Source organism: Haemaphysalis longicornis, unplaced genomic scaffold (assembly GCF_048455015.1).
Source record: "Haemaphysalis longicornis isolate Haplotype H1 unplaced genomic scaffold, Haemaphysalis longicornis Haplotype H1 scaffold_11, whole genome shotgun sequence".
NCBI classification, from domain to species: Eukaryota; Metazoa; Arthropoda; class Arachnida; order Ixodida; family Ixodidae; genus Haemaphysalis; species Haemaphysalis longicornis.
In genome coordinates this window covers 122,225,726-122,238,742 of record NW_027526214.1, presented here as the reverse complement: position 1 = coordinate 122,238,742, position 13,017 = coordinate 122,225,726, and the positions used below count along the sequence as shown (strand labels likewise).

Genomic DNA, 13,017 nt, shown 5'->3' with positions numbered 1-13,017 from the left:
TCTGCAGCACTTCTTGTGTTTGCAGTAGAAGTATCAATGTTCTGAATTTCACACAGACGTCTCTAAAACGGCCACCTCTGTGTCCCGCGCGGCACATGGGGACACACTGGGACTAGAACTCAAAAACTCTCTAGAACTCTCACTAGTAATACTAGTATCTTTACGGCAGAGGCTTACGGTGTACTTCTTGTTGTTAATCATGTACGTCAAAGCTACATCCCACATTCCATTATATATACAGATTCCCTCAGTGTTTTCCGGGCATTGTCGTCAACAAAGTCTTACAAAAACCATGTTGTCAATCTGATAGTCAACTGTATTATGTCTGTGTATGTCCACAAATTTGAACTCGTCCTTTGCTGGGTCCCTGGCCACTGTGGTATAGCCGGGAACGAAGCAGCGGATCGAATGGCTGAATACAGTACACATAACCACAGTACCCTACACCGACGTGAAACCACACATCAGACAACAACTTCGCAAAACATGGCCAACACACTGGAGTGAACAAACAGACAACAAGCTACATGTAATAACACCTCACTTGGGACCATACGCCACCGACACAAGCAATAGATACACTGAAGTCACCTTGGCTAGATTACGAATAGTGCACACACATACAACGCACACGCACCTTCTGATTGGATCTCCAAGACCTCTGCGCAGCAGGTGCGGAGAGGCCCTATCCGTGATCCACATCCTCATACAATGTAAGGCACTCGACATTACATGACGTAAACACTTCCCACAACTACACACACATATTCCACCACACCCGTCATACTTCTTAGGAGACGACGCCATGTTTTCTGTACAGCGCACCTTTAGGTTCCTATCAGAAGTTCACTTCTTGCAACTCATCTCGTACCACCCATAGTTGTACCCCTGGTACTACACACCAGCCACCTTATCTGTCTTTTAACCACTCTTGTTCTTCACCCTGGCCCTTTACACAGACGGGCTCATAGTCTTTAACTGATTTATCCGTGTTCCCTCCTCATGAAATAACTTTGTGTTTGGCGCTCTTTGCCCATGTCGGCTTGCACCATTAAACTCTAGCCATCATCATCATCATCTACGGCACTATCGTTTTTGCCGACCTCTGTTGTGCTCACCTAAATACTGTTGTATTCTGCCAAATGTTCGGTAAAAGTACAAGCCGCATTCAGGGTATACATAAACACCGATAGTATTCTTCAGAATAGCTATTGGAGATAAATTTGCTTGACACTTTGTTTGAAATCTACATAATTTTTGTAATGACTTGAGTCGCAATTATTCCACGCGTCATTTTTTACACTATGCCTAAAAACCTAAATATTCGAAACTTTGTGTACCCGACCCAATCGCCCTCAAATTCCGAACTGTCATAGTAATACAGCCGAAATTATGATTGTGTTATATATTCTGGCCTTGAAATTAGTACGCCTGCCACTTACCTATTTGCGGCTGTTTAAGACACTGCCAGAATATAAACGATTTATTGTTATATCTTAAAGGTGCCCGTATATCTCGTCTTTCTGTCTTCAAAATTTATTCTTGGCTCACAGCACACACTTTGTTCATTCTTCACGTGTGTGCTACGTGGCGTTTCTTCAATGCCCCACCTGTGCGTTGATAATCGTAGTTACGTCTGTTAGCTTCAGCAGCAGCATTGCGATATGAAAGCTTTTCATAGAAATTAAGTAAATATGTTGATTTGCAATTTTACCCGGTCCAAACAGCTATCTGCTATCATATGTGCTCAACCGGCGTCTGTCGAAGTGCATCTTCGCTGCGTTTTCGCGTCTACCAACTCAGCCACAAAGCCGACACAGAACGGAAGGTTACGAACGTGCCTTATATCCTTGACTCATTCAACCGTCGGCCAGAGGTGCGCCATCTCCCCCGCGTCCTCCTCGCCTTCTCTCCGCTCGCAACGCCCTCTCTCGCCGCGGTCGGTTCGCGCTTAAACCACATATGTCGTTCGCGCGCGCTGCGGTCGCTAACATCTGTGGCGTGATCGTGACGTCAGCATCACGCGTTCGCGTGGTGGCGATTTCGGCGCTATAACACTCTCTCGCGAGGGGCATTGGATTGGATTCGATTGGATTGGCTTGGATTGGCTTGTATTTGGATTGGACTGGATTAAAGTGGATTGTGTTGGATTGTGTTGCGTCATAGCCGCGCCACTTTGCGTCATAGCCGCTCCACGTTGCGGCATAGCCGCGGCAGGGGGTTCACGGCACGTTCCACCATCGACTTCATCGACAATGTCTACGCTGGAAGACAACAATTACAACAACAACAACCAATACGTAATCCATACGACTTGCAGGCGCGCCCCCCCGCAGAAATGCTCTGCATTTGATCGTGCCCATCGCGAGGGGGATGTTTCTTTTTTTCATGTGCTCGGTGTTTCTGCGGTTTAAATGAACGAACTACGTTTGTCAAACAGTAATGAGTGTTCTAGGTGAACGGGCCAGGTGCAAGGACTCACTGAACATTACCAGCGAAACGTATAGGCCATCGAAATGCCATTTATTTAACACCCTTTAAGGTGCTGAAAGGGTGCACTCAACATTTTGCACCCTTTTTGCACCTTTTAGGGACCAAAACATTGCTCCGGCACTCAATCATGAAGGCGCCAAAAATGAAGGGGTGTAAATCTTAACATTTTTACACCCTTTAAGGTGCTAGAAGGGTTTACTGAACATTTTTCACCCTTTTTGCACCTTTCAAGCGCCCAAATATTGCTCGGGCACCCCACCTCGAAAGTGCCAAAATTCCGGGGTGTAATCAACAGTTTCAAAGTGTGCTACGACCGTTAAAGGGGTGCTAAAAAGTATTTCTTCTCGATTGGGGTGTTACCACGGCACCCTGTCGTTAGGGTGCCTAAAAGAACGGTAAAGAATGCAAGCATGCAAAAGAACGCAAGCACGCAAAATTGCACAAAAACAGGCTGAATGTTTAAACCGCTCATTGCACTATTTCACCTCCCGTTGAGAGGTTTAAATATGAACTCTCCACATAGACCAGGGGAATTGCTCTAAAATTGCTGTTCGTAAATTGAACAATGTTTAAATTCCACTCTGCACTAATCTACTTCTTCGAGTGTATCACAAGGTTCGTTTCGGTATCGGGGTGCACGGGAAGGGAAGGCTACAAAATAATTGTTGTAGTCCTATAAATAAAACTTTTACGCGAGGCATCGGCGTCCTCAACGCAATCGAATTTACCTAAGAATTTGTTCCCGTATTATTACGCCCCGTACAAAAAGTCCAACAAGACTTTCTTGTTGGGCTCACAGCACGCCTGTGGGGCTAATACGAAGTTCTGTCGGCACTCTATCGTTCCAATAGCCTAGTCTTCCAACAGGGAGTTTAACCTTGATGGCGTTTGTGGGGCCAATAAGAAGCTCGGTCGGCACTCTATCGTCCCAACAGCGTAGTCTTCCGACAGGGAGTTTAACCGTGATGGCATTTACCGGCTCGCCAACACGATACGTGAACGCCAACAGACGCCTTGTTCGTAATCAGCGGCGCGAGCGCGCCATCAGAACCGACAGACGCCCTGAAGGTTGTTTTTAGGGCCTAAACAGCAGCGTCAATGTCTGGCATAGACGCTATACGTCAACGTTTGTTTCTGAATTTTCCCTTCAATAAGTAACAGTCAGACGGATGATAACATAACGATGTGAAGATATGCTTTGGCTCATACCACGGCAAGCACAACCACGGCAAGCACAACAAACCGAATCGGCTGTACAGCTTTCTTCGAGGGCGTGTACACAGGGGTTCTATCTTCCTTTATTGCGCAGGCCGACGGGGGCGGTCGTGTAAAATCATTTTCGCTCGTCGCTGCCGTTCTGCCTACCTGTTTGCTGTACCTATTACGTCACCGCCACCGCATGCTTCGGTCGCTTTCTAATAATTCCCACTTGTTACAAACTCAGAGGTTTTCGCAGTGTTAGCAGTCTTTTTACACGACGGGTTTGATGCGCCTGACATTCCAGGAGTGACATCGCTTGTAGTATTAGCGCGACGCTGCTTGTCTGCAAGACGGTGCGGACAAACAAGCGTTATCAACGCCATAATTCTAACGGCACATTCCATTTATTTCGTGGCTATCGTGGCTTGCCCAGAAAAGGCCGGGTTGACTGCGAAAGCTTTTCTTCAGTCAAATAAGGGAGCTTTAGCTCAATCGCTTGCAGCGCTAGCAATGCGGCCTCGTCTGCAAGACCGGTGCGTGAGAAACAAGCGTTAGCACGGCCATAATTTCAAAAATGCAGCATAAACTAGACACAAGCGACAATATTCGTTGACAACTTACGTAAGTATAGAGTTGTTTTAGACGTGCCTAACACCCCCAGCCGAGGTAGCTGAGTCTACAAATGGCTTATAAAGGGTGTTCGACAAGTTTGGTTATTAACAAGTCGGTGTGTCGTCCAATCAAGGTCACACGTTCGGTTCGCCAAGGGTGCCCGTTTTCGCCTTTACTTTTTTGTTTATACATTGAAGACCTCTGCGCAAGCGTACATAACAACAACAATATTTATGACTTTCGGTTGCCGGCATGTGAGGTCCGTGTACAGCTATGCGGACTATGCCTATGCGGACGACATTGCTTTTTTGTGCCGTGATAGAGAAAGTATCAGTGGCGCCATTAAAATACTTAATTCCTTTTGTGAATATACTGGAAGTTCCGTAAATTGGAAAAAGTTTCTGGGGTTCTGGCACGGGTGCTGGGACTGGACACACAGTGTGTTTGAAGGTGTCAGCTGGCAAGTTACGCCTGCCAAGTATCTAGGTGTCCCGCTGGAAAATTACCGCGACAGAGAGCCGTACTGGCGAAGCCAGACAGCCGCGTTGCGAGCGAAAGCGGAAAAGTGGGAGGGAAGGGGTAAAACTTTGTCTGTGTTTGCACGGGCGACGGTGTGTAATGTGTTTCTGCTCACTAAACTGTGGTACGTTTTGCAAGTTATTCATTGTTCCCGTGTAAATGTACAAAGGTTACATGTGTATGTGCTGTTTTTATCTGGGGCTCGACCTGGAAACGGACGAGTAGAACTAATCTTTTCAGACGTGTGCGTGATGTTGGTTTGTCACTATCGCATTTTTTTCTGCGACAAGTAGTCAATAGATTTTATTTTTTGCGTGAGGTGAAGGACCCCCTACTTCGCACAGTAATTCAGGTTAGGTTAGGTAGATTTCTGCGTCAGTTTGTTATTACGTCATCTTTGTGTTATACCGGAGGACTTCACAGATATTTAAAGGAAGTCGTACAGGCAACACAATTTGTATGTTCGCGTTTTTCCATGGAGTATTTGACTTCAGTGTCGATGAAGAAGTTGTACAAAGATCTCGTGGAAATCTGCTTTCCTGTGCCACTATACAGATCCATGTTTCGAAGTGGACCAGGACAAAATGTTTTGAAACGTGTAAAAGCAATGGTTGTTCTGCCGGGTGTTAAAACGTTTTTCTTTAAGCTTCATGTTGGTGTGCTGCCGGTTAAAACGTGGATGCTGGAGAAAGGTTTGTTCGTGCCCTGGGGAGCAGACTGCTGGCTATGTAATAAGCCGGAAACTGTTGAACATGTATTTTTGGACTGTTGGGATGCGGTCTTTCTGTGGGATGTTCTTCAGAGAACTTTGAAAAAAGGAACTCCCCTTGGATCCTCATGGAATACGGTTTCTGGCAGTTGAGAACGATAATGGCGTGCCTTGCGACCTATTGATGTTGCTGGTCCTCCACGGAATATGGAGGTCTCGATTGGCAGCTCGTTACTCAGACGTTGATGGAGGGCCCGCGAGGCAGTTTTTCTGTGAAAGCGTTCATCGCATTGTAGAAATGTCGAAGGGTCAACCTTGTACGCCCCAGTGGCGGCAGGAAGTAGAGAAAGTGTTGTCTATGCCCCGTTTTTAGACATATTACGCTGGCTAAGGCAAAGCTAGCATTTTTTATCTTTAGCACGTTTTTGTGATGTCTGAAACCGGTAATACATAAATAAATAAAAAAAAGCCGAGGTAGCTGAGTGTTAGCGCGTCCGTTTACTGTTTTGTAGGTCAATGGTTCGATTCCTCGTCGAACCTGTTTTTTTTTAGGTGAGGGTTTTATTAGCTCTTATTTTTACGACCAGGGTAAGCGCCTGTTCCTTGCTTTCTATCACGCCGACATTTACCGCCCTCTTCCTAAACCCAAAGTAGCTCGTTTTCTCGCACCTTCTCTCTTGAGAAGCCCGCCGTGAAAACAAAACCAAAACAAACGTCAAAACCTGTTTACAATATCAGTATATATGTCAATTACTTTAAAAGTATTAAATTTTTGTGTTTAAAAACCTTAAATTTAAGTTATAAACACATTTCAGACTTTGAAATCAGAAAGATAATTACCACCATTAACACAATTTTCGTCAAACATAGAGGGGCTGCATTTAAAGTCTGGCAACTATCTCTCCTTTTTGTGTGTTTTTTATGGCGTTTTGTGCCGAGTGGTTGCTGGCGTTATTTGATCAGTTTTATCTATTTCAAGCATAAATCATAGTCATAAAAGCTTTATGGGTGATGTCTGTTCTTCCAAACTACGCGTGTGTTGAACATAGGGACCCCGGAAGAACGATCATCGCCGGATAAAATACTGTGCGTCGAAAGTGGATGACATTGCATCAGAACAAACCGTGTTCGTGTGTCCGCGAGATGAAGACGACAGTGAAGGAGAATTGTACGTTGGAAACATCGTTTTTGCTCGGGTAAGTACGCATTTTTTATTATTCTGTATTTAGTTGGAACGAGTTCTGGTGTTTATGGGTCAGTAATTCGCTAGACCCCCATCTCGTTTGCTCTGAGAGCCTACGTGAGTTAGTATACTTGTGTGGCGCCCAGTCCACCGTTTCCGCAGAAGTCAGCATCAATTCACGCTGAAGCTAGACCTTGGCTACGATGCTCGCGCTGTGGTACACGGCTGCTAATAATTTCACATCACGCAAGGCTCTTTAACACCGGGGCGTTTGTTTATGTGTCTCAAACAGTGCCTTTGCGGTTGCAGATCGCTGTCGCAATTTCGCGGGAGTGGCACAACGCTGTGATTAGTCCTTCCTCGTGAATACCCGCGGTATACCAACAAATAACATGAACAGGAGGTTCCCTGGAAGTGCATGTGAAAAAGCGTACACTTGATTCCTCGGCTGGCGTCTCGTAGGTGTTGTGAAATCTCCCCCCTCCCCCACACGAATTCCGTGCAGTGCGCTTCGCAGCTATTGCGCTCGCGAGACCGGGGACCGTACGCCTCGAGCTCTTCGGGCCGCGAAGAATTCATATACGTGCAAATTGAAGGTGAAATGCGCGCATGTGGCCTCGGAGAGAGTTAGCATTGCCTCGGGGTGGTGGGAGAAATTTCACAACGCCTACGAGGCGCCTGCCGATTCCGTCAGAGTAGCTGTCGGGAAGTCTGGGGCTTGATATCAGAGGCATATGTATTGTTTAAATTAGTGAAAAAAATTGAGCGAATTCGCAAGTTCTCATTTTCGCAAAACAGCAGGTCATACAGAGACTAACAAGAAAGCTGTAGGCACTCACTCATCTCGATTTATATTGGAGAATTGAACGTGCAGATACAAGTCAGACATTGAAGTGGAGGAGCCTGAACTATCACACACCAGTTCCGATTGAAAGGAAGGGATACAGATGAGCTGGTAGCATGCGTTCCATGCAAATTAGCTCAGGAGTGAGCTTTGCATATATCATGCATACCCCACTCACAGTACCTGCGGGTCTAATAAATACATTCTTACTGTGACCTAAATTTCACTTGGGGTGTTCCGGGAATGTTCTTATTAGTGCGTTAGAGGTTACTGTCTTTAAACGATTAAAACTCTACTTGGTATAAGCGTACGTGCTTTGTGTGTGCTCTTCTTGTATTTCAACAAGTGTGAGCACACTTACAGATTATGCACCTGCAGGTGCTGCTGCTGGCTGTCCTGGGTCAGCTGCCTTCCAGTCCAGTTTCAAAGGCTTTGCCAGGGCCTCCCTTGGCCAACCGACACTGCACCTGCTGTACCCAAGTACTGCCTGGCCTTTCGTTGGTGCCCCGTACGCTTTGCCGCCAGGAATGGTCATTCATCCATCATCTGGCCGCTTGGACCACCCGTTCAGAAGTCAGCGCATTTGCTCGACACATCGGTCCAGGCACTGCTGCCATAACGGTGCACCCAGCGATTATGTACTTTCAGGTAAGTTATTGCATGTTGTGGAATCTGCCATGATGTATACCTGTTAGCAGTGCTGTGGCCTCTGATTATTTGAAACATTTTCATGAAGCAGTGCTGTACGTTTGGAGCGTGTCATTGCTTAGCAGAGATATTGAAGAGAATTTGGGGCCGATGACTAAAGGGCAAGAAGAGAAATTGAACTGACTGAAGCAAGTATTCGTATGTAATCAAGCCAAGCAAACATTTAGGATCTTTCGATATGGTTTTGAACTTGCAATACAAACTGGTCTACTTCAGATCATACTGGTATTAATCATACTGGTATTAATCATACTATACCGAAAAGTACATCCCGCAGTCTTTAGAATTCTGACAGCACTTTTTTCGCAGTCTCTCATGACAGGTACTATTCTCAATGGTTGGAAGATAGTCGAGGTAGCACCAATCTTTAAATCAGGAGACGGTACTTCACCATTAAACATTTCATCCACTCTCAGGTCGCTAATTATTTATAAAATCACAATATCACATTCGAGTATCACCACGGTTTTCACAAGGGTTACTTGAGAAACACAACTTTCAGGATTTGTTCACGATCTACATTGATCCATTGACGCAGGCTTACAAACTGTGGTAGTTTTTCTCGATTTTTCTAAAGCATTCAATCGCATTGCACACCACAGACTACTTCTAAAACGTCACCATAATGTCCTCACTTGAGCGAAAGATTTTCATTCTTCTCAAATGCAGTTTACTTCTAATAACTATATACTTCTTTTCCTCGTGCCACTTTGTTGTCCCCCCAGGCAGGTTGCTTGGTCCTGTCTATCTTCCATGTTGCATATCCTCCCATGTTGGTCTATATGCAGATGATGTTGTAATTTATCACGCAATTTCTTTCAACTACTACCGCCAATGCTTTCAATCTGATCTTAACCCAATTAATTCCTGGTGCTGCAAATGGCTAATGTCGCTTATCTCTAAAACGAAGTGCATGACTTTAACGGTGGCAAGTCTCGAATTGTAAATACTTACTTCATTAACAACAGCCTGATTACCTTTTAAGACAAAGCTGTTTTGGTAGGCAGGTAGGGGAGGGGGGATTGCATGGAGTACTTCAAAAGTTACATCGATTGGGAAAATAAGACCTGTGATTAATATTTTCATTTGCACTCCAAAACTCGCTTTATTTCATATGTTTAACCCACTGCAGTGGCTAGGGTGGTGTGCTGTGGAGGCGAATGTCGGTTAGATACCGCTTGGTGTGGCCGCTTTTCAGATGGAGGCAACACGTAAAGACGCCCGTGTTTTGAGATTTCGGTGCGCACAAAAATACCCAGGTGGTCAAAATTATGCGAAGCCTTCCCCTACAGTGCTCCCCATATCCCAAGTGTAGCTTTGGCGTGTTAAACCACTGTTTTTTTCATGTTTGTGGTATATTACCAGCTGCTGTAGCAGGTGCAACATAAAGGTGAAATTATACATAATGTTTCCAAGAGCTAAATATAAAGGCCATATTGAAGTGCGTTTATGGGTCTATCTCATAGCAGTAGTGAAAGGTTATATACTCTGGAGCAGGTTAAGAACGGCAACGGCTCATTTGGTGTAGTCCAGTGTTTGACGGAATGCCGTGTAGGCAGGTAAAAGCATTACTGCAGTGATGAAACGTAGGTCACTGACCAAGTCAAGAAAGCCATTTAATGGTTTGGTGCTTGTTCACAGTGAGCATGTGTCGTGGAACAGGAATCTATATATTGGGCATGGGCATATATCGGCGCAATGAGTTTGCATAGATATGGTGCAGATTGCCATCCATTATGTTGATAATGTTGGGCGCCCTCTGAACGATGAGGGACTCGTGCAGTTATCGAGAAGATAGATTGCGCTCAGTTGTCAGTAATTTTGTCTTGTTCCAGTCGACCACGTGTCCCGTCCTCTCACGGTGCTCTGCTAGTGGACGTGTTTTTGCATGGCCCTTGTTCACTTCGTTCCAGTGCTGCGTTAATCTTCTGTGCGAATTGCCCGTTTCGCCAATGTACACTGATTTGCATTCAGCGCATGCAATATAATAAACAATACCCGGAAGCTTGGAGCGTGAGAGGGGGTCTTTCGCGCTGACAATGTCAGAACGCAGCTTGCTAGTGGGCAAATGCACGATGTATGCACTGCGTTTCTTGAAAATGTGTGCGAGAGTTTCACCGATGTGTGGGACGTAGGTAATTGGTGCACGTTGTGATGCAGTCCTTGTCCTGAATATAATACCTAAAGCATTATATTCAACAGAAGCGAAGAGGGCGACTAGCAGGAATCCGCATTGACATTAGCAGGCAGAAACGTCCACAAGGCCTGTGTCAAAACGTGCTGCAATTCTCGTCCTACACATCAATCAACCTTTTGCACGCATTTTCAAGAAACACATTGTGCACATCGTGCACGTGCCCACTAGCAAGCTATGTTCTGACATTGTCAGCGTGAAAGACCCCCTCTCACGCTTCAAGCTTCCAGGTGTTGTTTATGTTTTGAACGAAAAAAGTGCCATTTAAAGGTGACACCTCCTTCCTTGCCGATTTCTGATGCTTGATTGTTCAGTTTGTGGGGATAAGTTTAGCAGATTGCTCACATGTCTAACCTGTATTTGTGCTTGAGCAGTCAAATGCTGATGTTAGCAGTGAAGTAGGCGAAAATTGTAGTGTGATTGTAGTTGTGTGCAGATTACCTACATTGTGTTAATTTGTAGAAAAGCAAAATTGAGGTAACCCTGCTAACTGTTCCACAGTGCAGCATTTTATTATGCGAACGTTAAGGAGTTCAGCTGCTTGTTAAAGGTGAAATAAACAGTGGTACAAAAAGAAGAGCATCTACTAAACAGAAATATCTTCACAATCGCAGGATGCCAACGGTCCGCCTACCAACTTGTGTCCTGCATCGTTTCTGCTGGCTGGAGCGACTCATGGAGCACTTTCTAGCTTCTCAAAGTTTGTGGTCAAGCGCTCCTCCAACTGAAAGATGCCGCAGAGGGATCTTTTGTTTTAATATTGCACGTGCTCAGCAGAAAATTTACTCGTAAGGCTTTTTAAATATTCATCACCCAAAAGGGCATTTTACCTTCGTCTTTAGTGGAATGTGTCTGCACTCAGGTTATTTGTGACAGAAACAAGTGGGCCACGTCGTGAGAGTCATTGAGGCCTTGTTGATTGTGCATGCTTCTGAAATGACATTTTCATTCGGCTGAATACTTTCCAAATATTGCGATTTGTGAACAAATTATGGTAAAAGTCATGATTAGTTGTACTACAGTGCAGGAAGGAAATGCCAACATACGTTTTCGGCGCCTCTGATATATCAGATCGTTGGCTGGTGAGCAATAAAACAAAACTGAAATTTTTTTAAAAGTTAAATCAAATATTCGTTGTCACCAGTGCATGACCCTGGTAAAAGCTATCTAGTCACCAAATTTAGAATTAGACACGAAATGCCAAGAAAAATAGGGAAATAAACTAGACAGCTCGCTACAATAAACCAATTCGTAAAATTCCTCAATCTCTATAAAGTTATGATTCAGGCGGGTTAGTTAAGATGTCAGTGGGTTTACACACCCAACTTGCAGGGAAGCACGTGAGCTCTCAATATTAACATGTTTTTAGTGAAGACCGTCTTCGTTCATTAAGCTGCTTTGCACATTCATGCCAGTCTGATAAATGTAGTCCTGAATTTTTGTTATGATCAATCCTTGTATGGGAACCATATATTTTTATATGATGTCGCTGTGTATTTCTGAAACTGAATCTAGTCACTGATTCCAATTTGTTGTGGTCAGAATTTTTCAACTAATTCGTAGCTTTTTTAACAATTATGGTATATTTTGTGTGCCTCAAGGAATGCCTCATTGCATGTTTAGCCTGTAGTTTTGAAAGCGGACATTTTTCTTCAAAGTGGAATGTCGGGCTAGCAACAATGTACTTCGCGTGCTGCTCACTTTTATTCATGCCATTATTTTTTATATTATCATTTAAAATTAAAAGCCAACCGATTTGCTGTCCTTTTAATTTTTTCACCTACTTTATACTTTCTTTTTTTTCTCAACTTTCTCTAAGGATGGACTATCCATATTTTATGATACCAAGGCGTTGGACTGAACTAGCTGGTACATGTTTGAATGGATGAAAAACCATAGGAAAAAAACCCAGGACACAGAAGAGAACGACGGGACAAACTTGTGCCGTCATTCTGTTTTAACTGTTTCCTGTGTTTACCACTGGTTTTTTATTCATTCGAACATTTTTTATGAGTTTGTTGAACAGTGATTAGTTTAGGTGCTCAAACAATTTTTGGCTGCGAAGGCTCCCTGTAGCATTTATATAAGTGCTCTCTGCTCTTTTTTTGAGCCAATACCCCATCACCAGTCTTCATGAGGTGGTCTTTTGTAGAAATGAAGTTAAAATAAATATTTGTTTGCATTGGTTTACATATTTTGAAAAAATTTCTTGTTCATTCTTGTTTCTTTTAACCCTGTTTCAGAATCCTGCATAAGGCATTTCCTCTGTTATTGTTTTTTAGAACCAGGAAGGGTGCTCTTCCTCGGTTCTTGCTGAAGCAGCAGTATCCATACTTCACACGTGAGCTCTGAACACACAGTAATTATGGTATGAAACATTCTACCAGTATAAGCTTGCTTTGTAGACATCATTGTAGATGTCAAAGCTCTTGACAGTGTAGTCCAATGTCTGGTGTAACGGGCAATGTCAACAACTTGTAAAAATTAATTTTGTGGCTATAATGTTTGAGAGTATTTTAAAATGCACGTCAACTACTATTAAAATCGCTGTCTAA

The 13,017-nt window shown here is 44.1% G+C and overlaps 1 long non-coding RNA gene across 1 annotated transcript; it reads left to right on the top strand.

The window, feature by feature from the left end:
- Positions 1–6,562: 6,562 nt before the first annotated feature.
- On the top strand, positions 6,563–12,275 carry LOC144160899 (uncharacterized). Its single transcript, XR_013320430.1, has 3 exons — positions 6,563–6,729; positions 7,939–8,208; positions 11,077–12,275. It is a non-coding gene; the product is annotated as an uncharacterized LOC144160899 (long non-coding RNA).
- Positions 12,276–13,017: the final 742 nt, after the last annotated feature.